Source organism: Miniopterus natalensis, chromosome 5 (genome assembly GCF_054644295.1).
Source record: "Miniopterus natalensis isolate mMinNat1 chromosome 5, mMinNat1.hap1, whole genome shotgun sequence".
Lineage (NCBI taxonomy): Eukaryota > Metazoa > Chordata > Mammalia > Chiroptera > Miniopteridae > Miniopterus > Miniopterus natalensis.
The window spans coordinates 26,998,706-27,024,768 of NC_142085.1; the positions used below are offsets into that span (position 1 = coordinate 26,998,706).

At 37.3% G+C, this 26,063-nt stretch overlaps 1 protein-coding gene across 5 annotated transcripts in view; it reads right to left on the reverse strand.

Moving 5' to 3' along the window:
* KHDRBS2 (KH RNA binding domain containing, signal transduction associated 2) overlaps positions 1-26,063 on the reverse strand; it is a 485,057-nt gene that overhangs the window by 7,885 nt on the left and 451,109 nt on the right. For 2 of the 5 annotated variants that reach the window (XR_001602027.2, XR_001602030.2), the window contains exons 12-16: positions 15,038-15,289; positions 12,552-12,582; positions 11,851-12,022; positions 9,262-9,425; positions 4,762-4,815 (exon numbers count right to left, since the gene is read on the reverse strand). The gene's annotated coding sequence lies outside the window, so the exon portion shown is untranslated. Of the gene's footprint in view, positions 1-2,776; positions 4,816-9,261; positions 9,426-11,850; positions 12,023-12,551; positions 12,583-15,037; positions 15,290-26,063 lie in introns of those variants that run through there. The other 3 variants (XR_015714562.1, XR_015714561.1, XR_001602029.2) reach the window with 2 other exon arrangements.

Sequence of the window (26,063 nt, forward strand, 5' to 3'; positions counted from 1 at the left end):
TTCAGTTATTCGTTGTACACAAAAGTTTTAAAAAATCACTTGTAGCCCGGCTGGTGTGGCTCAGTGGATGGCGTGTTGTCCCCTGTACCTAGAGGTCACCGGTTCTATGCCTGGCCAAGACACATGCCCAGGTTGCTCGCTGGATCGCCAGGAGGGGGCATGCAGGGGGCAGTTGACTGATATTTATCTTTCATCGACGTTTCTACCTCTCTCTCCCTCTCCCTTCCTCTTTCTCTAAAAAGTAAATAAAAACATATTTTAAAAAAATCAATTGTTAAGACACACATTTCAAATTTTGAAATCAGGATGCTTCTCATAATCAATAACCCAAAATTGTTTTGATTATTTACCTTTTACACTAAAAGAGCTTTCATTAACTATGTCTTACAACCAATTCTGCTTCACAGTTAAGAATGTAGAGGATATTGTTCCATCACATGTCAGAAACATTTTGTAGATATAACTTTATATTACTCAATTAGCCTCCATGACATTTTATGCATTCCATTTATTTACTTTTTGCTATGAAGTATTTATGAATGCTTGTTTTTACCTAAGCCATTAAATACGGTGATAGAGAGGTCACAGGCTTCTCCAATATTAGTTAATTTTTGTTTTCAAAGACCAAATTGTGAATGACGAACATGTGTCTTAGTAAAAAATACATGGAAGCAATGCTATAACACAACCATAACCTTCTGGGACCAGCCTTGCTCCCTTCAATGAAAATCAAAAGCAACTGCACTAAAATCACAAAAAAGATAAAATAAAAAAAAAGATCTAATCAAGGATAAATAATTGTCTTAGGGGTGACTCAAATTCAGATCTTATACAACTTGACCTAAAATGCCACTTTTTCCCTTTATTTAAAAATTTTTTAAAGAAGTAAACCCAAATTAATATAATAATATGCCATCTAGAATTTGTATGGAACTAACTGCCTTTCTAATTACTTGAAACACTTTCCCATTGTTCCATTATTTCTACATATGGTTCCTGTGGCACAATACATGTAAGCCCAGTGTCCCAATGTCTTTATTTAGGGTGGGAGCAGAATGTAACTTCAGATTGAGAAAGAGGAGTGGATAGAGTACCATCATCACAAAAACAAAGACTACCTAATGTTCTTCAGCCACCTGAAGACGTCCATCACCACATCACCAGCCCATTCTAACACAGCCAGATTGTATAATTCATTCATTTGTTCAGTCAGCCATTCAGAATATTTTAGCTTAGCAATCTTTATGGTGTATCCCTGGAATCTGGAGATGAACACATGTTTTATCTTGGAGGATAGCCTCATGTGGAGGCAGACAAATAACTAGATACTTCCAGTAAATGTGGTAGAGCAATAACATAGACAAACCTAGGGGCAGAGAAGAGGGCATTCATTCTGACCAGCTTGGCTCATCAGAGGAGGAGACAGGGTTTTGTCCTAAAGGAACCAGCGTCTGGCCTGAGTTATAGAATATGAGGAGAAATGGATGAAGTTGCATGTTTTTTCTCTTTACTAGAGCTCATATTTTGAAACTTCAGGTTTAGTCCTGAGCCTTCTTGCCTTATTTCTGTGCTCTTCTCCTGAAATAGTATCATAGATTCTCATGGCCTTAATGCCATCGCTATGCTAATTATTCCCATGTAGTCATCTGAAGTCAATTCTTCTAGCTTCTACATGGGGTTCAAGAGATTTTGAGGCTGATCAAAGAAAAAGATTTGACCACTAGGTGGCGATAGCATACACACATTTTGTTGGGAGCTGCTTTGATTGGTTCACTGGGGACAGTCCCTCATAGCAGGAGCCTGTTCAGAAACAAGGGTTCTGGGCAGGGACTCAGGAGTGGATGGAGGAGGGCACCGGGACTCCTGGGAGAGGGAGATTGGAGAGGGGGCTTCTGTATGTGGGCAAAGTCGCTGAGCTGCATGGCTTGCAGTCTCTGGGTCAGAGAACTCAGAGGGCAGCAGTGGCTTGTGGTCTTTATGGCCTGGGTTTAGCTATTGCTAACAGATGTAGGGGGAGACTTGCAGAGGTATGCAAAAAAGGCAGACGCTAAATGGCTAAAAAATCTGCTTGTTTGGCCTATTTTAAAAATAAATGGACATGTAAAAATTTAATTTTTTCCCTGTCGGGCTTTTGAACCAATGGGTCTCAGCCTGTAGTGAAGAAATAAAAGACCTAGGGGCCAATACACAGAAACCATCTTTGGCTCATTTATATAGCAGTTTCACGTCAGTATAATCAAATGCTATTTAGCATCTCCATTGGGGTGTCACATAAATATCATGAAATTAACCTGATCAAGACAGAACTCCTGGTAATTCTCTAGTTTTTCCTTCTCAATAAGTGGAGCTATCATCTAATATTTGAGGCAGAAATTTAAGTCATGCACGATTCCTCCCTTTTCAATCTAATCCATTGTCAAGTTTTGTCATTTCTACCTCCTAAGCATCTTTCATCTAGTTCCTGCACCCTCATTGCCAACACTTAAGACTAAGCCACAAATCTCTCTTGCTTGGATTACACTAATATCCTGCTTGGTTGTCTTCTTATTTTACTCATATCCCCTTTCCATAAATTCCCCAAGCAGAAACCAGGGTTATCTTTTGAAACATAGCTAGCTCCTCATTTAAATCCCTTTTAACAGTGTCTGGTTCCACATTAAGAACATCCCAATCACCACCACTGCAAGATCGGACCTATGCCTGCCCCTCCACGCCCTTCTCACGCCAGTCCCCCCTTGTTCACCAGCGTCCAGGTGCAGACCCAGTGACCTGTGCAGGGCCTTTCCACCTGGAATGTGCTCCTCGCCCAGCAATTTCAATGGCTGTTTCCTTTTCTTCCTGCGAGAGTTGCCTGTGCTACTTCCTCAGAGAGGCCTCTGTAAATGGCCTAACATAGCCCTCACCCTCCCTACTACCCAGTCTCATGATTCTTTCTCAGGGTCTCCATTTATTTCTGGTATAACAATGATCTCACTTTGTAATTGAAATATCACATGTTTTGTTTATTGCTTCAAACCTGCTCTAGACTCTAGGCTTCATGAAAACAGAGACTTTGTCTTGCTCGCTTCCTATTTTGTTTGTTTTATTGCTTATTTTTAACTTAGTTTCTAGTGTAATGCCTGGCACGTAATAGAAACTAATAAATAGTTGTCAAATGAAATACATACATATATTCATAAAGAACAAATAAGCAGGGAAGGTGTAGTCACGTGGGAAAGTTTTTCTTCTTTTTTTAAGGGCTAAAGGTATTGTATTATGTTATACGGTTAAACAACATGGAAAATTTAATGCCTTTTTCAATGAAGTAAAGGAATTCAAAGAACTCAGGGTACTATGAATAGCCTTTGAAGGAAGAGGTTTGAAAATCATTGAATTAAATTACTTGTGATTACATTGAATTAAATTAACAAGACTGGGGGTTATTAAAAAGTAGATTGTAGTTAGCTGTTCTCCAAATTTTTTAGATGAAGAAAGATGAAATTAAGAGTAATCATCATCATTAGTTATTTAAAAGGCATATGAAGGAATATTTTCTACCAGGAATAGGAATGAAAGAAAAACTGTTTATCAAGAGGACATAAAATCTTAGAATTCTGTCCCGCTGGCGTGGCTCAGCCGTTGAGCATCAACCTGGGATCCAGGTGATCGGTGTTCGATTCCCGGTCAGGGCACATGCCCGGGTTGTGGGCTCGATCAATGACTGTCTCATCATTGATGTTTCTATCTCTCTCTCTCCCTCTCCTTTCCTCTCTCTGAAATCAATAAAGATATATTTAAAAAAAAAAAATCTTAGAATTCTGACCTTCGATCATGCCTTTTCACAGTGATGATGCAACTCTTGCTATATTTCTTTTTCATGCTTACTCTTACTTATGGGTGCACTGTCTCTGTTTTTGCCCTTGCTAGTGCTTAATGGGAAGGTATCCATTCTGTATTAGAAGTAAACCTGCCTTAATTCAGAGATGGCGGCAAAAGTAGTGATACAAAGAATAAGAATATGATTATTGACCATTTACTGAATGTCTACTATATGCCGGGCATTGTTCTGAGGGCTTTAAATGTTTTAACTTATTTAATCCCATAAGAAGCCCTGTGAATTAGGTACTGTTATTATCTCCACTTTACAAAGGAGGAAGCAGAAACAAAGTGAGGTTCTATAACTTGCCTACCGTCTCCCAGAACGTGGAGTGGAGATTTGAAACCAAGCAGTCCTCACAGTCCCTGCTGTCAACCACCAACCTCTACTGCGTCCACCTATAACTATGTCCCACTCTTTCTTTTTAGTGATCAGAAGATCACTAACGGAGTGCACATTCTACAGATATACTCTGAAGATACCAGGATTGTGCTCATCGGGAGGAAATAGAAGTTTGTAACAACAGTAAATGTAGGAATGTCCCATTAGATTTTTGCTACACTACTTTAAAATCATTAACATTTTGTTAAAATATTTGTAATTTTTATTAGTGGGTAGCACGAACAGTGGACAGCAGGGGTTTTCTTGTCTTCCTCTTTCCCCTTTCCAGATAAAAAACCAAACAGAAGTCTGTGAGCCTCTTTCTGGGAGGAGACATTATAAGTCCATGAAATTTCAGAGTAGAGAGAAGTACGTGGACTCCTTTCTTTCTCTTGCTTTTACCCCTCTTTTCGTTTTTTCACAGTAAGACTTAAGATCTGATGTGACTAAGATTGGAAAGAATTCTTTGCTCTTACAGCTTCATTCGTTCACATATTACTTATTCAACAAATATTTCTGAGTACCTACGATGTGCCAGACTCTGGGTGCTAAGTGGTGAAGCAAATCAGGAAGAAAATCTGTGGATGGAAAGAGAAAATAAAAAACATAAAACGAACACACATGTACCCTCCTACATATGGGTGTTTTTTGCATATATTACTTACTATACACATACGTGCATATACTTTATATCTATTAAATATTTTAAATTTGTATAAATTTAATGTAGTTATTTATGAGCTTATTCTACATATGCTTTATATATATGTATATAGTTACAAATTATCCTAAGTTCCTAAGTGCTGTGAAGAAAACGAACAGGTCCAGTGACAGAGACCCAATTACCAATAGCAGGACTCACTAGAAGGGCCATAGTGAGTCCCCAGGGGAGGCAGGTTAGGGTTATTTCTGGCTTTAGAGAAAAGTGGTAAAGGGTGTTGAAGCCCCTGTGCTGCCCAGCCATGCCCACAGACTCTGGTCTGGAGTAAAGGGACCCCCCAGAGCTGTGTGCTGTGTGAGTGACCAGACGCCCAGGGGGCTAGCTGCAGAGAGACCACAGCAATGTGTTCATTTGACAAGGGCTAAAAATACTGGCACAGAGAGTGGTAAAATCTAGGAGACATTTAGTTCAAAAGTGGTGTTGTGAACATGCCGTGAGGAGATAGAAGAAGCACTTCTGACTACAAAGCTCTGAGTCTAATTGGGTAGAATAAACAGATGCCTGGAAAATGACACCAGAGGCAATGGCCCAAAATGTGCAGAGAGCCATTATAAAGGGAATGAAAAGAGCACGGTTGAGCTCTTCAAGGGAAATGAGTTAGAGATGTGGCATTTACTTAATTGATGGTGGAAGCAGTGGGGATATATTCAGATGGACACTGAAAATAAAGGCTCAGATTCAGAAAGACAAACACAGAAAGGGGATGTAACTACTAGCAAAGGAGAACATCAACAAGACAATGAACTGGAAGCTTTGTCCCAAACTTGTTAAGGTGCTACGTTCCTCTTTTGTGCTTATTCCCCTATTTATCAAAGGAGTTCAACAAAACACAAGGACTCCGATAGGTGGGCACAAACACTAGGCACTTTGTGAAATAACCAGTCTGCTATATGTTTATTGGCAGAAATGTTCCTAGTGCAAAACACCAAACCCACACAAATCTTTCATTCCAAGATCACAAATATTAATTTTGTTCAGCATGAGAGGCCTTGGAACTGTCAGAGTGTTTTTCAGAAACAGTTCAGCAAATATATTTTGAATGATTCCTAAGTGCCTAGGAAGTTACAGAGCACTGGACTGCAAAGATGAAACACAGTCCTCTCGTTTTAGAGCATAAAGGCCAATGAGAGATGGAGAGAGATAGTGTATTCCATGCAATGCAGTATGGTGACATGGACAGAGGACAAGTGGAGTCTCCCAGACAATGAGTAGGAAAGATCAGAGAACACTCCTGGGAATCTGGCTATTTGGTTGAGAATTCATAACAAATGAAAATAGAAAGAAAAAGATCATTCCAAGAAGGGGAGCCATGTGGGCAATGCAATAGGATGAGGTCTGTGCAAAAAGGTGAAAATCTTTATAACATATTACTTTTAGAAACTCCTCATTAATATACGTTTCACTCTTCAAATTCCAAAATAAGTTTAACAAATGCACGGGATGCACAACCTACTTTGACACTTGAATTAAGAGTATATTTCTAGCCCAGACAGCATGGCTCAGTAATTGAGAATCGACTTAGGATCCAGGAGATCGCGGTTTGATTCCTGGTCAGGGCACATGCCACGGTTGTGGGCTCGATCTCCAGTAGGGGGCGTACAGGAGGCAGCTGATCAATGACAACTCTCTCATCATTGATGTTTCCAATCTCTCTCTCTCCCTCTCCCTTTTTCTCTCTGAAATCAATAAAGACATATTAAAAAAAAAAAAAAAAAGTATATTTCTAGAATTAATTTAAACTCCCCAAAGCCATTTTAAAATAAGGAGTTGTTTTGGGGCCCTTCCTTGGGAAGAAAGCAGCAGGAATAGAAGTTTAGGATGGTAGCAGCTTGGATCGGTTTTCCAGTCCTGGCAGCCATACAAGTGGAAATATCTGGGGACCCTGTGATCCTTTGTGACTTTCTAGGAAGGGCACTAACATTTGATGGCAGCCTGAAGAAGGGGGACAGGCTGGACTAATAGTCAAGCATAATGGCTGAGTGTCTTGGGACACCAACGTTAGCAGAAACAAAGAAAAATCGTTTTTCTCTGTCTCCATCTTAGGAACGTGGTGCAGAGCAGGCACAAGGAAGATTCTTCCTTTAACTACAGGAGAAGGGCTGCGAGGAGACAGTGACTGCCGGAGGTCATGCTCCACTAAGCCCTCGAGATCTCTGGGAGGAGCTCAGAGTAACTGCACTTCCAACAGTGTGCTCTGCATAAGAATTACGTTGAGCGGGGGCCTGTGTTAGACGTGTGGTCAGTAAGGGTCCGATCAAGGAAAATAGGATTCCCCTGGGTTATATAAATACCTGACTCCAAAGCAGGGGGTTGATTAAAGCCCGAAACAGGTGATGAAAGAGACAGAAGACGCCAATTAGAGGAAAGTGAGGCCACCAGATTTAGCAACAGGAAATGGTCATAACCAAGCCCAGGCTGGAAGAACACAGGATGAGGAGGGGCTACTGTACCACAGGAGCCTTGGGTTACTTGGTGAGAACTGGAACCATGGCAGGCTTCCATGGTGGGACGTGGAGCATGGAGAGACATAGCTGCTGCAGGGAAGGTGCAGGAGGCAAGTGAATGTCCAGAGAAATGCCCTGGCTTCTCCTTTCCAAGCTCAAGTCTTCTGCCATTGCCCCCCTCCCAAAACCCCTACTGGCAGAAGCCAGCTGTAAGCCAACTGAGGCAGTTCTCTAAGAAGGGAGCCTTGGGGTCAGATCTCCTTCTTGGACGTGGAGCCAGGGGGAGCACAAGGAAGGGATCCAAGGACAGACTGGCCCAAGACCCAACTAGGAGAGTTAAGTTCTACAACTCACAGGGCTATCTTGCTGAAAAAAGGAAGCTTGCATTCTGAAGACTAGGTTCTTAGAAGGCTTGAGGGTAAGAAAAATATCTCTATAAATGTGTTTTTTCTTTTTTCTCTGCTTTGCTTGAGCAGGTCACCATAAAATGGGAGCATATACATGCATACCACAAAATTAGTTTTAATTTGTCTAGAAACACTCATCAGAAATGACAAACTAATTTTTCTCTCTAAAAGAAATTGCATTTAAGATCCTATTTTGTAAAACTTCACCAACATGTAAGATTTTCTGTTTGTTGTGCTAGTGCATCCTACAAATCAGAAAATCCTTGAATTATCAAATAAATGCTTATTTGCCTAAATTACCATGCAGCCTTGACACAAAGAAGTTGGGTTTGTTTTGAGTCTTTGTACATTTAGTGACCTGCGGTATTGTGATAAATGCCATTGCCTAAAACTATTCAGTAGGAAGCTTGGGCACCATCTGTGTTTGTTTCTGTAGGAGCAGTAACTGCCTAGAAAAAAATGTGATGTTCATTTCAAAGATGCAGTATAAACAAAATTCAAGATGATGCTTTAACATAATTATTCCACCTTTCATTTACATAGTGCTTTATGCATCTCAAAGTGATTCGGTGTGCTTTCATTTAACGGTTCTTTGCAGAACTTGTGGAAGTTGGGTATGGGCTTGAAAAGGTATAAAAGCTCAACAATGAAAATAACACTGAAATTAGGCAGCCTTTTAGGGGAAGACTGTAAAAATACATATTCTCTCATCTCCTGTTGATAGTAATAGAAAATATTCCTCTGTGCCAGGTACTTTTTAAAGTATATCACATATATTAACTCATTTAATCATCAGAACAATTCTATGAAGCAGGTATTATTATCATTTTAAGGATAGAAAGACTATGGCAAAGGGAGGTTAAATCACAACTAAAAAAATATGAGCCTTGGCAGTCTAACAAAACACTGTCTCAAGCAGTGTCTCCTTTAAGTATGTACCTGGAAAGTAACAATCTTAATCACAGAGACATATATTTTTATTGAGTTTCTTCTTCTAGAATGTGCATGTAGCTCAGTGCTGTGCTGGTAAACTGGCTCCCTGGCTCTCTGAAAGAGAAAAATTAAAAGCCCTGATTGTTTGTGCCCCTCCCCCCAAATTCACATATTGGAATCCTAATGGCCAATGGGATGGTGTTAGAAGATGGGGCCTTTGGGAGGTGATTAAGCCATGAAGGTGGTGTCCTCTTGAGTGGGATTCCTGCTCTTTCAAAAGAGATCCCCACAGAGCCCCCTAGCTGCTTCCCCACAGGAGAATACAAGAAGAAGTCTGCAACCTGGAAAAAAAGCCTCATCTCACCATGCTGGCACCCTGATCTCAGACTTCCAGCCTCCAGAACTGTGAGAAATAAACTTTATGTTGTTTATAAGACACACAGTCTGTGGTATTTTGTTATAACAGCTCGGACAGACTAAGACATAACATCTGCCAATTTCTGTGGTATAAATACTCACAGCAGTGTCCACTTCAAGCTACCAGAGTGAAGTCACTAAATGCCTGGTTGAGAGGAAATGCACATATCTGGACCTCGTGAGCTTGTGGCTCCAGCACACCACTGGCTGATTAAATTACTGTTGTGCTCAAGGTGACATGTATGCCATGGGGGTGATGATGCACCCTTGAAATAAAGAAATAAATAAGTAAATAAGTAAATAAATAAATAAATAAATAAATATCTTTTATTGATTTCAGAGAGAGGAAGAGAGAGGGAGAGAGAAATAGAAACATCAATGATGAGAGAGTCATCATTAATTGGCTGCCTCCTGCACGCCCCTGACTGGGGATTGAGCCCGAAAGCCGGGCATGTGCCCTGACCGGGAATTGAACTGAGATCTCTTGGATCCTAAGTAGATGCTCAACCACTGAGCCACGCCCGGCCGGGCTAGAAATATTCTTAAAACGCGAATTCATTTTATTTTCAGCTGTTTCATAAAACTCAATGTGAATTAAATGGTTTTAGATATGTTCATGCTTAATCACTGCTTGTAAAGAATGATGTGATCATGTTTATTTTTGGTATGTTTTTCACTAACGATAATCAGGCTTGTCTGGGATGAAGTAATCACACAACAGCTGGAGAGCAGAGAGGGGAGAGGGGAGAAGGGAAAGGGGAGAGGGGAGACTAAAACAGTGTAACCACTCATACGATGGCCCATAGATATACGCCTTGAGCCAGCTACCAGACATTTTCCAAACCATAGTTCCTTAGGCCATTTTGCAGCCGATAGGGTTACTAAGGCTCCAGTTAGCAATTTGGAAGGCTTGGGTTTGGGCCCAAATAAGAATTTCATGTCTCTTACAGAATATAGTCACCTCAAGAGCCATTCATTACTCTTTGTGGAGTAGTGGCCATTTGTTTAAATCCCACTAGCCGAGTCATGTCAACTGAACCAGAAACAATGGGGACAGCCAACGTGGACTTCCCTTGACTGCCAACAAGGCTGAGATCCCAGGCATCCTGTACTCTGGCAGTTGCTTTTGCCCAAGCTCCCTCTTCTGCATCCTACCTGTTCCTTCTCCACTGTCAACACAGCGTCTGTCTTTATTATTAAAGCTGCCTTGCACCTGGCCAGTGTGGCTCAGTGATTGAGTGTTGACTTATGAACCAGGAGATCATGGTTCGATTCCTTGTAGGACACATGCCCAGGGTGCTGGAGTGTGCAGGAGGTAGCTGATCAATGACTCTGTCTCATCGTTGATGTTTCTATCTCTCCCTTTCCCTTCCTCTCTCTGAAATCAATAAAAACATATATATATATATTTTTAAAAAGCTGCCTCGCCACTAAAAATGCTTTGCAAATACACATCCATAGCCGCACACTATATAATGCATTCTACTTTCCCCTTTATTCTCCAACACATATATAGATAATAAAATCAAAGCTTTCTGTCATCAGCTCACCATGAGCTTTTTCCATCTGCATTTTATTTTCTGTTCATTTTTGCTTCTTCCTATTATTCCCCCTTCCCCAAGAAACTGTTTCGAAAAGTATTATGAAATCCCACTGGGGGAATATGAGCATCTCCTGACATTCCTTCCACACATCATAAAAGAAAAAGTTAAGGAAGCTTGGCTGATTGTTGCCAGGGAGAAGTAGTACAGTGAGACAAAGACTTTTTGTGATCTTTTTGACAGTCGTGCCTTTAAAAATCTCTGTTAACAACCTCAACCAAAACAATGAAAAAACAATCCCATTCCTCAAAACAGCAGGTCAGCGGATAGAGGCCAGAAAGCGAGGGAGGCCGGGTAGCCCCTTCCCATTGACAGGTTTGGCAGCGTGTGCTCCGCCCTCGCCCTCTGGAGAGACTGGTCTGAGAAGAGGGATTTGCCAGCTGCTCTGGACATAAACATGGAGGTAGAAGGCTCCTTGCAACTCCTTTGCCTTTTCCACTTTTCTTCCTTCCTTCCCTCCATCCATTCCACTCCCTCCTTCAGTGTTTTTGTAGGGAACAGAAAAGCCTAGGAGCTTACTCTGATAAGCTAATGGCTGCTGGAAGTCTTTGCTGGCTCATTGGTCCTGGGGCAAGAAACAAACAAACGGAACCAAACCTTCAAAGGGGAAATACTTTATCTTTCAAATGGAGACCACTGAAATCTGCCCCACAAAGGGGGATGAATAATCCAAGTAAATCCAAATGTATCTTTTGTTAAACCAACAAACGCACATTTTGCGTATTCTAGATACCAAGCTCTATTGTAAAGATCTAAGAATCCGAATTTGAATAAAACACAGATCTTGACCTTTGGCAGTTTGCAGTCTTAATTTACTAATCGCAATTTACTAATTGTGATTAAATTTCTTTATTTCAGATACTAATATTAATCTATAGCACTGTATAAGCTTTCCAGCAAGACTAAGCCTGAGTTGCATGGAACCATACTGTAGATATATTACAAGATAATTTACAATTTCCAAGTATTTACTGTTGTAAATTTTATTATCTATTCCATACCAGCCCAACTAGAAATCTGAAATGCAGAAAAAGCAATATTTAATTTTGAGCTAAAAAAGGAAAATAAAAAAAAGTTCTATTTCACCTACCTTCTGTCGGTATCTGACCTCTCACTCAAATCCCATCTCTTCTTTGAAGCCATCTTTTGAAGTCTCAGCCTAAATTAACCTCTTCTTTTTTGATCTGCATAATTAACATATGAATATGTTCCACCTATATTTTAATCCGATGGTTGCTACTCATAGTGCACTTCAGAATCACCTGTGGAGTTTAAAAAATACATGTTTCCAGGCTCCAACATCACAAACTTATTCAGTCAAGGCGAGTACGGTCCTGGCATCTGTATTTTTAAAACACAGTACACAGATCACACTCCCAGTTAAGAACTGTTCAAATTACACTATATAATTTGGCATCTTATAACAGCACATAATCTATTTGTGCATTTATATTGGTGCACCCCCAAGTGAACTGTAATCATCTTTTGGGTATAGGCACAGATATATTTACTTTGTTCTCTGTAGCGTAAAGAACTTATTCTGCACTAGTGAGAATTTCCACCCTTGTTGTCTTAAAAAATGACAAGGTATTTCCTTTCCACAACCTCTGTATAATAATACTATCATATCTGCGTTTTGATTAAGATTCTTTAAATAGTGGTGGAACAAATTTGATCACGAGCAAATATAATGTATTGCTCATTCTTGAGTATTGTTTTCAGAGTTTTGTGGCAATTCCTAGAGAGTTTCAGAGAAGGATGCGATTTCTAGCACAATGGCATGAAACTCACCTTGGTTCAAATCCAAATTCTCTTATTTGTCCTATGGTGAGAAAAGCAAAAGGTGAAAGTTGTAAAGCCAACAGCAGCAGTAATTAGTCAAGCACTGCCTGATAGCTCATATACAACATGAGGTGTTAGGGAAGCTTCCTTGCCTTTGAGAACTTCCTCAGCACCAGATACTGTGCCTGATATCCTGATAATCAGTTACGCCCAGAGACGTCCTACCTACTCGTAGAACGTCAGAGGGAGAGGCCAACTGAAATGACTTAATCCGGCAGTTTTCATTTTTTTTTTTTTTTTAATATATCTTTATTGGTTCAGAGAGAGGAAAGGAGAAGGAGAGAGAGAGCTGAAACATCAACAATGAGAGAGTCATCGTTGCTGGGCTGCCTCCTGCATGTCCCCGACCCGGGAATCGAGCTCGCAACCTGGGCATGTGCCCTGGCCGGGTATCGAACTGTTATCTCCTGGATCCTAGGTTGATGCTCAATCTGGTTGGGCCAGCAGTATTCATTTTTAACTGCTGAACAAATTTAGGGCTTATAGCTAAAGCAATTTATACACTTCTGTGGGGTTTATGTGTTCTGCCTTGTAGAGCTGTTTTAAGGGTCAGTGAGAGAGCACAGGAAACCCCAAGTATAGTCCCTGGCATGCACTAGTCAGTTAAGTCATTGTTATTATCACTGATATAATAGTAGTAGTAAAAATAGTCAGCTGACTTTTAGTTTAGTTCGGTGCTTTCTTCCTGCCTATTAAAATGCACAGTACTTATAAAAATATGGTTATAATAGCTAGGAAGAATAACAAAGTACTATTGATAATCTTTGAATTCATTAAATAAAACCAAGTTAATGCTGCCCTGGCTGGTGTGGCTTGGTTGGTTGGAGTGTCATTCTGTACACCAAAGGTTTCAGGTTTGATTCCGGGTCAGGGCACATACCTAGGCTGTGGATTCCATCCCCAATCAGAGCCAGCATGGGAGGCAACCGATTGATGTTTCTCTTTCACACTGATGTTTCCTTCTCTCTCTCTCTCTCTCTCCCCTCCCCCCCACCCCTGGAATTGATAAGCATGTCCTCAGGTGAGGGTTAGAAAAATTTAAAACAAAACAAAACAGAAAAACAGCAAGTTACTGTTGACCAGAAAACAGGAAGACAGCATGTCATCCTCTGGCACATGTTGGTACACAATCAGGCCTTAATCTGGATTCAGATTTCTCCCTATGAGGGTAGGCCAATGCTCTTTAACCTATCTCTGTTTCTTCGACTGCAAAATGGGGACAATAAAATACCTCCCTGATTGGGTTATTGTGAAGAAGTCATTATATATGAAAGCATTTAGAAGCCTCTGACAAAGAGCAAGCTTCCAATAAAGGTTATTTTATTATTACCAACATTTCATTATTATTTATAGATAAGGTTACCACAATTTGTCATGCATACTGGGGACACCTTCAAGAGTGAATGGTGGTGCTATTAATAACTGCATTGGGACAACAGGCATAATAAAGCAGAATGCATGGTCACCTTATCTGCAGTATATTTTCTAGCTGAAAGCAAATTCCCAAGGGAGTGTTATATTGTACACGAGAATTTACATGGAGCTTTCTGGAAAGGTGTTTTGTGTGGGTCAGATACAAGATGGACAGAAAAGCATGGTGCCTCCTCCTTCCGACTCCTCTGAGACAAACAGAAGGAGGCAGTTGTCTCTATAGAATTTACAACTTAGCTGAAGTCTCTGCTAGTTTCTCTCTGAAAACAAGGTCCTGGGAATGAACTTCCATTTAACATTTTTTATTTTATTTTAAGTATTTTCAAGAGAAGCTTTCTGCAATATCTCACATAATTCCCTGACTCATTAAACAAAGATATACACTGTAATTTCTACTCTCTAAGTAAGTCTTTTTAAAATAAAAGCGTGTATAGAGAAGAAATCAGAAGCTTCTCTTCTGAATCACCTCTATCCCTGACCACTCATCCAGTCATATATTTATTCCTCTTTGTGTTTTAGAACAAATTAAAATTTTAGGAAGGAACAAATAATCACGGTCCTAGCCTGGTCCATTCTGCTCCATTCCACCCCATTTCATTCTACAAACATTTATTGGAAGCCTGCTACACATCAGCGCTCTCGCCAATAAAACTGAACTTTCCCTCTAATACACAGAGGTGATATTAGGAAGGACAATGACAATAACTCTTCAGACAAAGGCTCCATAAAGATCCATTCAGGTATGGCGGGTGACATTTACTCTCCTCAGGAACATTGTGTTCCCTGCTCTCCTCCTTATCAGAAATCGTGTGAATATTTATCACATTCTCTCGACTAAATATATTTTCTTATTAATGGATTATAGTTTCAGTTTTTACTCTGTAATGCAGAAATGCATAGCCTTAAGTTGTGGTGATATAGGACACACGAAACTGTGTGCATTCGAGCATCGGTGCATTACTGCTCTGCGGCTACAGTGTAGAATAAAACGGAGAATTTCTCACTTGTTTGACGTTAATTTCATGTCCTACTTAGTTTCCATCAGATGCAAAGAGCTGCTTCATCCATTGAAGCATTTCTTTTCCGTCCTCTAAGGAAGTGTTCTGTACCTGTCTAGTAAGCAAAGCGGATAAATGAAATCACAAAAGGTTTCTATTCTACGAGGGGACTTACCTCCATTGTTAAAAACATTGACCCTCCAAGCAGTCAGTGTCCAGTTCATTCCAGCTTTCGATTTTTCTAGCACACATCTTCACCTACAGTTCCAGATGAGCAGAACAACTTTAGAGCATTACACACTTACACAGATAGACATCTATATGTAAGGCACTCCCAGACGGGATATCAATTCGGTTCATGGCAAATTTAACAACAGTAGCAGCTGTCAAACGTACTCAAAACAAAATAAATTATCCATCCAACCTCTTGTACTTAAGTGCCTTTTATATTCTGTGTTTTAGCAAAACAGTTTAGCTTTAAGCAGCATTCAAGCTATGATCGGGCTCTCCTGAGGAAGTTTTTTATGAGATTGAATGAAGATAATGACAACCATTAGTCATCGCATTAGCATAAGGCATGAGGCTCACTACAATATTTATAAGCAGCTAAGCCATGACAGTGAAATGATGACATCCTATAAGGCGGGCAGGATTTTGACTACAGCTGACTGCTGTTTTGTACGGGGGAGCTGGTCTACGCCTGGTAGGAGTGTATTTAACGGCATGCTCATCACAAGACCTCATTGTTTTCCACCACCGGGTACAAAGCTTTATGTCCTCTATCAACCCAAAACAAATAGTCATACTGCTTAATGGCTGTTCAATTAATGTTTATGTGCTACTTTTACACCCTGAACTATTTGATGAATAAACTCTTAGAAGCTATTTGAGAACTAACTTTCATGGAACCTCTACTATTATTAACAATTCCCAGAATTCTTACAGTAGCTCAAACTATCAGCTAGGGAATATAGAACATACATTGATATTTTAAAATCTACACTCCCGCAAGATGACAGAAAAATCAAACGTTGGAAGGAAATGATCGATGGAGCTTGAGCCTTGCTGCATTCAAATTGAAGATCAGAACAGGGTTAAAATAGAAATAACTTGGTCAGACTAAGTCAAAAGGTGAGGCTTGGTTTATTATACTAGAAAGGCTCAGCTTTTGTTTCTATTGCTTTTTTAACTTATAACCTCACACCTATTGATATTTCTACCTTCCTAATACAAGACATAGCAAAGCAGTAGTTGATTGTATTAATCCAACATCCTTCCTTTGGTAGAAGTTTTGTAAAATTACTGAAAATATATTTTCACTGAAAGATTGACATTTTTAAATTTATAAGAAAAAGTGATTTCTAGCTTTTGTAGTTATTTGGATATGGAAGAATTATATTTATTCATTCTTTTTCATTCTAATACAAGAGATCTGATGTCTCCAACACTTGGGCAATTAGTTGATAGTATACATTATTTTCCCATACTAGTTGGCGCCATTAGCAATGGAAAAAGGAAAGCAGGAAGGCAGAAAGGAAGGGAGAAAGGAGGGCAGGAAAGAGAGAATGAACACAAGAACTGGGAAAATGAGAGAGAGCGTGCATTTCCTTTTGGGCATTAAGGATACATTTACACCATGCGTGGGATTTACAAATGTTGATGTTTATGTTTTAGTGGAACTGTGGCTGCCTTCTTCTTCCTGCCCTGTGGTTTAACATATCAACTTGACATTCATAAAAGGGACGAATGAGATAACAAGTTTAAGAAATGTCAAATGTTCTTGACAACTTTCTACTGAGAATACAACTGAGAAATCACAAACTTATCACCTGGTTGGTTCAAGTTTAAAGCTAGCTACTTTTGAATATCAGGATTAAACCTTGCATATTTGAGTTTATTTTGCATTTCTTTTTAAAATTTATTTTATTTTATTGTTGATAGTATTACAGATGCCTCCCATTTTCTCCCTTTATTTTGTATTTCTTAAACACTGTTTCAATGAAATGTATGTAGCTGGGTTGATTTGAATTTGATTAGTTTAGTACTACAGTTTTATTATTTGTATTAAGTAAAGGTGGCTTTATGGTCTATAATACATTAAGAAACATTTTAGCAGAGCAATTGACTTTTATTATAATTTTAAATATATCATTACTTGACATTAAAACCAAATTCACTGCACCTTAACTGAATTTTTTTTCTAATTCTACATATTGTTAGATACTAATTAAGATTCTAATTCATGTCTAGTCTAGTTTTGAAGCTACTGAACAAGTAATATGTGACATAAAATTTTGAATGTGATGGGCTCACATTTGGTACAAAAACTGATTAGGTATGAAATAATAAATCCTTAATTTTAATCCCAATTAGAAATCCATATAGTATGTTTCTCCAGTTATTTTATAGCTGATTTTCATATGTCAAATGTTAAAGTAGTGGAAAATATTTTAGGATATAAAATATTGGGAATAGGCCTTGGGTGTTATGTTAATATAAGACATACATCATTGATATTAAATTTACTCAGAACTATTGGATGATACTTAAGTGTTTTATATCATACATTTTTTTCTGTTAACTCCACTGTAAAAATATATTTTAAAATGTAAGAGGAATTGCAATAATTATAAGTAATGCTTACATTCTCCACAAATTCAAAGCAGAAGACAGGGTTGAAAGTTTGTTGGCTAAATTTGGCAAATGTCCTATTTTTAGATTATCAGTTTAATAGATAATACTTGTTTCTAAACTTCCCTGTTTTAAAATAAGAAAAAGATAAACTGTCAAAACTACCTTATCAATGGAATTAAAGGCTGGAAAAAAGAAAATTTATAGAAATTCCATTAAAGTATTAAATTAGAATCTCTCATTTGCTCAAGTTCTGGTAAGATCCAAACCTTTTGAAGGGATAAGTGTGCCCAGCATTAAAGATATTGTGAAATAGATAATCTATACAATGTAAGCCAAACCTTATTTTGTTTTCATTTTTTGATCATAAAGATCATTAATAGCTTATTTTGTGCTCCAATAATTTGATTTTGAAATTTAATTCCATTGTTATATATAGTCATTGAGAATTTAACAGACTGTGTCTTGTTCTGAAATTTCTGCTCTCAAATTCTGTTCTATCTATTCGTACATTAATGATTAATAATGAATAAGACAACTACTATACCTAGGAAGCAACGGCCTGTTAAGTTAAATGATTATATTTTTATGTTGTCTATGGTCCTATTAAGAATAAAAATATTAGTTATATATACAAATCATTTGTGAACTAAGGTATGTGTCTTTTCTACAACTTGATGAGTCTATAAAATTGAATACAGCTGCAATATATTAATGTTAATCAGGGTTACTTTAAGAAATAAGGTAAATAAAATAAAACTTTTACTATATTTTTAACACTATTAAAAACAAATCTATCCTCAGAAATAAGAAAATAATGCCCAATTAGATATTTACCTAATATCATTATCAAATAATATATCTTTGTAAATAAGCACTTGCCCTATAAACACCCTGCAGCATATAAAAAAATCTTACTCTCTTTTTTGGGGGGAAGAAACATTGTAGACATAATTAATGTCATCTCTCAGTTATACTGCAGTTCTAGACCCTTCCTTCCCCTACATTGGGAGAGGGAGGCAGCAAGAATGGTCTCATCACCAAATATATATATTTGTTATACTATTTGAAACTTAGGTGCTATATCTAATTTATATAATGAGCTCTAATGTTTTAATTAGTTACCTATGTTTAATTTAAAAAGGGCATTTCCTGATCTCAGAAGTTAACCAGAAATCTGTGTGGTTCTGAGCACACCAGAACCCGAAATGTAGAGCACAGTTCAGCTGCCTGACTGACCACAGGAGGGAGAATTCAGGACATCATGTCAAATTCAGGAATGAGGTTTGACCAGGAAAATGAGTGAGCCTAAGACTCTAATGTGCTGCTTTTATATTGGGAAAGGAGCTAGTATATTTTCTGTACAATGTAATGGAGCAGATTAATTGTAAAACAGTAAAATCTGTATTGATTTGCCATGCATAACTTCAATGGTGGGTTTGGGACATGCAGGTATTTCGGGGTCCGAGCAATGCATTTTAATAATAAAGGGGAACAGAGATAAATTGGAATAACAGTATCCTTCCAGATGACTACACTCTCACAAAAAAAGCCCAAGCCTCTCCACTGCTAATGAAATTCTTTAGTAAATTAAATCAAGATCAACTGCTGATCTGTTTAATTTAGACTCAAATGTTCTGATGACTTTTTCTCAAAATAGGGTGCTTGATTTAAAATTAGGAAATTGCAGTGACTCTTTTTGGCCTTTGCAAAATGAGCCAAATTTAGATATTGAAACTCACAGGGCATTTCAAAATCTCGATTATTCAACAGTCATAAAGACCCCACCCCCGTTTTAAAGGTGGAAGGGCTTATGTAAATATAGAAAAGTGATGGCCAAAGTTATGCTAATTTTTAGCTAGTGGTAGAATAATTCACCATTTTTTCTTTCATTTATTTATTATTATTATTTTTAAATCCTCACCCAAGGACATTTTCATTGATTTTTGGGGGGGGGGGGGGGGAGAGAGAGAGAGACATGGATGGGTTGCTTCTCACTCAAGCCCTGTCTGGGGCTGGGAATTGAACCCAGGACATTTCAGTGTATGGGATGACACTCCTACTGACAGCCACACTAGCAAGGGCACCGTTTTTTTCTTTTAAAGTTCTGATAATCATAGATGCTAAAGAAATGGAGTATTAACTTTGATATATTATAAATCAAAATTGGAATGCTTCTGGTAATTTCTTACTGTTTTACACTTTTAATTAATTTTAATTCCATCATCTTCCAGCTAAATCAGAAAAAATTATTACTCAATTTAGTGTATACTTGATATTAGGAATTCACTGTACATGTTTGTAATCATTAGGCTCTCGATTTTGAGTACTTGCATATGGATCTGCTACCAATATACTGTTTTTGAAAAAGTACTCAGTATTATGGCACATCTTTAGAAGGGATCCATATGTTAATTATTAAGGTTATGAGTAAATGCTTCTGTATAGGTAAAAGTAATTCTCACAACTTTTGGTTTACTTAGAGTGTGTTTTATTAAAAGATGTTTAACAATGACCACGCATGAACAGTGTTCTGTCATACAACCTTGATCTCTCTCCCACCACTGATGCTATATCATTTGCAAAAACAAGGTGGTTAGTTGTTTTGGAGAGGCTAATCTTGAGGACAATTCTTACCATTTAGAATACAGGTGATTTTGGACAGACCTCTTAACCCTTTAAAATTTTGTTTCCTTTTCTTTAAAATGAGGGTAGGAAAACTTGCCCTGCTTTCTTTATAGAGCTGTTGTGATAATGAAAAAAAAAATACTATCTTAAATTTTTTTAAAGTATCAATGCATAGATAGATACATATATAGATATGTCATATACAATATTAGTATTTGACATAAAAATCAATGTAATATATATCATAAATGTACATAAAATGTAAGATTAGAAAAAGATGGAGACAAATTGCTACTTATTCATTTCGTTATATTTTATAAATGCCTCCCATAAATCTGGATCTATGTACTAGTGAAGATAATTTAAAAAGTTAAGCCTTTTCCTAAAAGGGCTCTAATTTTTGGAATTAGGAAGGTAAAATGTGGCTGTTCTTTGTCTAAATATTTCTTGAACATCTTTAAACCAAGATGCTGCACTTGATGTTTCCTTATGTGAGAGAGAGCTAGCAATGTGTTTAGCTCAGCAAACTAATTGGCATCCACTGAGAAATTTTTTTAGCTGCAAATTGTTATAAGGCCACTTTCTTTTAAACCTGTTTCACTTAGAGGTGATCACTTCTAGTCTCATTTGCAGGTTAAAGTGTTTTCTTGGGTGACATAATGAACAGGTAGAATTAGAGATGGAAAACTATATGGTTTCAATAAATCATTTTAATATTACTTAAAACACACAAACACCTTGGAATTACATCCTGAGAGAATTAATTTACAAACCTCTTCTACTCCTGAGCAATCAAATCAATTCCTCACCAAGTTTCACTCATTAGTAATTAACCTTTTATAATATCCTATGTTAGATATCTCTTTAATAATGTAAATACAACAAATAAACAATTCTTACTGAGAATCTTGGAGAATTAATGCTTCCAACAGGGTCTAGTTTTTACTCACAGTATACAGTATGTCAAACTACAAGATTCTTCAAATATAAATTGGGAGATGGTATCTCTCAAACATCAATATAACATATGCAATAATTCATAATTTTCTAAAGGCACAAACTTGAATTAACTTGCATTGTAAGGGGTTAGTGCAAATATTTGTTCTTTACCCAACACGGAACACATACAAATTTTAAAGTGGTAAAAATATCTGCTGGTGGAAGTGAAGGGAAATGCAATGGTCTCCGAAAGTGATTGTTCTGAGACAGAAAACAGAAGTTCCAAATATATTCAATAGTGGAATGTTCTATATATTTTTTTTCCCCGGTAATGGGAAAGCATGTTTTAAAAATTTTAAAGGTACTGCCTTATGTATAAGTTGCACATGATGGTGATTTATGAGAAGTTTTAGATCTCAGGACATTACATTCCTTGCAGGTTGTAAGGGGTGGTCTATCTTTTCTTTTTCATTCTGCTACTTGTTTCATCTTCGCACTTCTAATGGCTCTTTCTCAGCCTTCCAGCTACATTCCTTTTCCTTCTAAATCTATTTTTTTTCTTACTCTCATGTTCACCTTCATTCTGGTATCCTATTATTATGCATAATAAAATATAAAATACATTTCAATAGTGTAGATCGCCTATAGGACAAGAGATAGTAAAGGAAAAGTACATTTTATTTCTGCAGTTACACAGATTGGGACAAATCAATACAATAGAGAATGCCATTAGTAAAGAAAAAAGAAACCATGACTATTTTCCTAGAAATATACTTTTATGACTTTTCCTTTTTCATTGAAGTTTCATGATATTTTGTTATTTAGGATACCTGAACATCCATGAAAGTTAAATTCTATTCTTAGATACACATAGGTTTCATTTAATCAATGGTAAGATGGGCAAATAAATACACTCACATACAACATATACAGAGTTTTAGGTTATTATAAAAGACTCACTTTTAAATAACCCAAGGAAAAGAGATATTCTGAATATTTGGGCTCATGTATATAGAGGTATTTAAAAATTTATCATCAGACTAATTAAAGTTAGTACTGATCTTGGAAATATTCATAGAAAGATAATTTCTTCTAATTTCTTTTTATTAGCTTGAAAAATGAATTACACATAGACATCTTGGTTTCCTCTCAAATTAGTTTACCATAAAACCTATTGAAGTCAGAGGGGAGAGCAGAGTGTAGGGGTTAAGGGTGAGGCCTCTGGTTGTGACTGCCTGGGTTTAGAGTCCACCCCCTGCCCAGTGATGTGACCTTGGGCAGGTTACTTCTCTCTCAGGCTCAGTTTTGCCACTTAGAAAATGAGGATACCTTTTAGATCACGGGCTGTTGAGAAAATATATGAAGTCATCCTTACAAATAATACAGTGCTTGGCATGTACTATGCTTTGTATTATTGCAGATTTCCTTTTCTTCACCTTATTACTGAAACTATTATACCAAATTATTGGTAGTTTTACTATCACTTTTAGCCATATTTTTAGTGTAAACTATACATGTGTGACATTATTATAAGATTATTGTATATAAATATATCTTATAATACTTGTTATGGAGATACACAATATATGCTCACTAATGAACATAATGAGGAACATTTTTAAAACTATGTCCTAAAGCCTATATTAGCTGACTATTTCAGTAAAGAATAATTTTAAAAGGTCTAAGTTGTAAATTGATTTGAGTAATATAATTATTTTATGGGTTACAAAAGCTTTTCTTTATATATTTGATATATACCATGAAGATATCTTAAAGTATAAAAATTTTTAGTCAAGGAAAAATAATTTTGGGGAAGAATATGAACTAGATTTGCAGAGGACACATACACACTTGTGTGACTGTACTTTACATCCCCCACAATTCTGTGAGCAGGCACTATTATCGCCATTTCACCTATAAGAAAACTGGAGGTTGAGAAGTTAAGGGAACTTTGCTTGGCCTTAGAGCCGTGGTGCGGGCCACAGTTCCACCTGCAGCAGGACAGCTTAACCCCGCGCAGGCCCCGCCTCAGGCCAGTCAGCACTGGGCACGGGTGCGGGAGAGTGGCCGGGGTGGGAGGGAAAGGCCAGGAAGAAAGTCCGGAGGCATATAACCCGGCCTGTGAACAGTTATCTCTAAGGAGGAGGTCTATAGACTTTCGATGTTTAGATCACATATTTACACTCTACAGTCCAATTTTAAAAATCCTGATTATAGGCTACTTTTGTAATAAATAAACACACACACACAGGGTGTCCCAAAAAATGTACATGTACTTTGAATAAGTATTAATTCCAATGGGTTCAATCTGAAAAGAAAGAAACATCAATTGAGCTGTCAGCTGTTAAGTGTGCATACATTTCTTTGGGACCCCCTTTTTACATGTATATGTAAAAAGAGAATCCTTCCAGAAAACCCCACCAATTCTGCCACATTCTAAAATAACCATTATTTGTACCTGAATGCCTTACTCACTAGAAATGAAAAAAGTTTTTATGAAGTTAAACCAATTCGTACTTTGTTTGAGGTTATCAGATATAAAAGGATTCCAGAGAAGTTTCTCTGGTAAAATGTAGCATTACTTACTGTAAAAAGTGTTGTCTTATAGGAAAGCATAAAGCAGCATCTCAATATTAGTTGCAGATCATTATCTATTGGTCAATAAATAAATAAATGTATACTCTTAATGCCCCTCAGCAGGAATGTTGAAATAAAGTTTAAAATTTCAACATTAATTTCATTAGGAAGATTATCTTTATGAAACCTGTAAATATAATCTTCCCTGTCTAAAGACATTTAAAACTGGCTTCATTCTAGTCACAGATATTATGTGCTGATCTCAGTGAATTCCATAAGTAAGTTTATTTACTTCTAATTTTAAGATTTATATTTTGAAATAGAGAGCTTAGACTAATTGGAGATATTTTCTCACCTACTGTATCCACTTAAACTTTTTAGCTAAGAAATCAAGACTTTGTGACCGGTAGGTTATATACAAATGTAAAGTTGTTATTTCTGTTTTAATTAAATGTGATTTTTTTTTTTTTTTCTTTTCATACTTTTTGGGTTATAATGGACATGTATTGGTTTCATAACACAGTACACAGTTTTAATGGAGGGGCTCTGTGAATAGATTGAACCATCCTCTGCAGTCGTTAATTGCTCCATCTTCTATAGTCATTAATGGCCTTTCTCTTTCTCTTTTCACATCCCCATGTGCAGGTGGGAAAACAATGGAAGGCATTGGGAAGGAAGGGGCAAGATGTATCAGAGAAGCTGTGAAATGTCATGTCAAACGAGGCAAAGTGGAATATAGGAAATACAGAAAGCCTGTGTCAGGGCAGACAGAGAATGGGACAGAGGGGAGGGAGCATTTTCCTACTGACAGAGGTCACCTTGAGAGGCATCACTGTGGCAGCAAACCCGTGTGTACTGGTGAAATTTGCTTCTACAGGTTTTAAGAAGAGGAGCCAAGAATCTCCAAATATCTTTTGGAAACAGACCATTCACTACATCCCACTGTGCAGTATAAACCGTGGTGGAACAGAACCTTAAACAAAGTTAGTATTTAGTGACTCTTACTAATTTTTAAGGTGGCTCATTCTGTACTTGTCTTTGGTAAAGGCAGATAAGCTGGCTGTTGTTAAAGCATCCAGTGGTGCATGAATCTGACAACTTCCTCTCCTGTTTTCTCAGTTCCTCTCCCAAGGAAGTGTAAGAGACTGAGATATAAGACAGCATGTCAAATAGAGTGACCTTTCCCCTCACTGTAAGGAATCATTCGAGTGCAAATTAATAAATTGCATGTAAAGAGACTAGAAAATTAAACTTTATGAAGACTGATGTTTTCCAGTGAACAAAACCAGTTATTTTACCATTAACTCAGATACTTTAATAGGACACTAGAATGTCCAGAAAAATGTTACACATTGTTGGCAGCAGAGAGTGCTTTGCTTTTAAATATTTAACATTGAGTGATACCTGGACTTTGTGTTCTTAATGAAGATAATTCTGGTTTCAAATTTGCCCTCATACTTTAAAGTGGAGTTCTGATTTCTAGATTGAAGAATAAAAGCCTGAAATTGCTTTCATGCTTATTTAACTGTGAGTTTTTTAATGTCAAAACAGAATTTAGATTATAAATGAATTCATTTGTTCTACAAAACTGTAGTCATGCTATATGACAAATGTAGGACACTTTCATCTACATTTTTCTTTGATGAAATCAGAACTTTTAAAGAATGACAAATTTGAGGAAAAGTCAACACAAAGGTACACTTCAAGTTAAAATATTTTGTAATTTTTTTAGTCACTATTCATCATATTGCTACAGAAGAGAAATAATGTTAAGACTATTTGATATTTTAGATTCTTTTTTCAATCAAATTCATAAAAAGTTAGGAATCACCATAGAATTCTGGAAAATGCGTGGGTTTTCAAATTGTTTTAAAAATTGGTTTTCTATATATAGAATATGTGACATTAGTTAAACCTCTGAATTTCAATGTCTTCTATAAAATGGGGTTAATTTTATTTCCTTTGCAAGCTTGCTGTAAGATTACAGATGTTTCATGTAAGTTTTTATGTGCAAATTCTAGTACCTTGCCAGGCATGTATGTTCATGAAACAGATGGCCCCAGGATTATTATTGTTACCATTATTGAAACTCTGCCCTCATCCAAACATAAATCATGTCATCAATTTTGTAAATTAACATACAGTTGGGTGTTTGCAATCATTTACTACATATATTTTTGCAGTGAAAAGTAAACCTTCCTATGGAACCTGCAAGAGTGTCAAACAGATGGAGTTTTTAGTAACAGCCATCCATTTG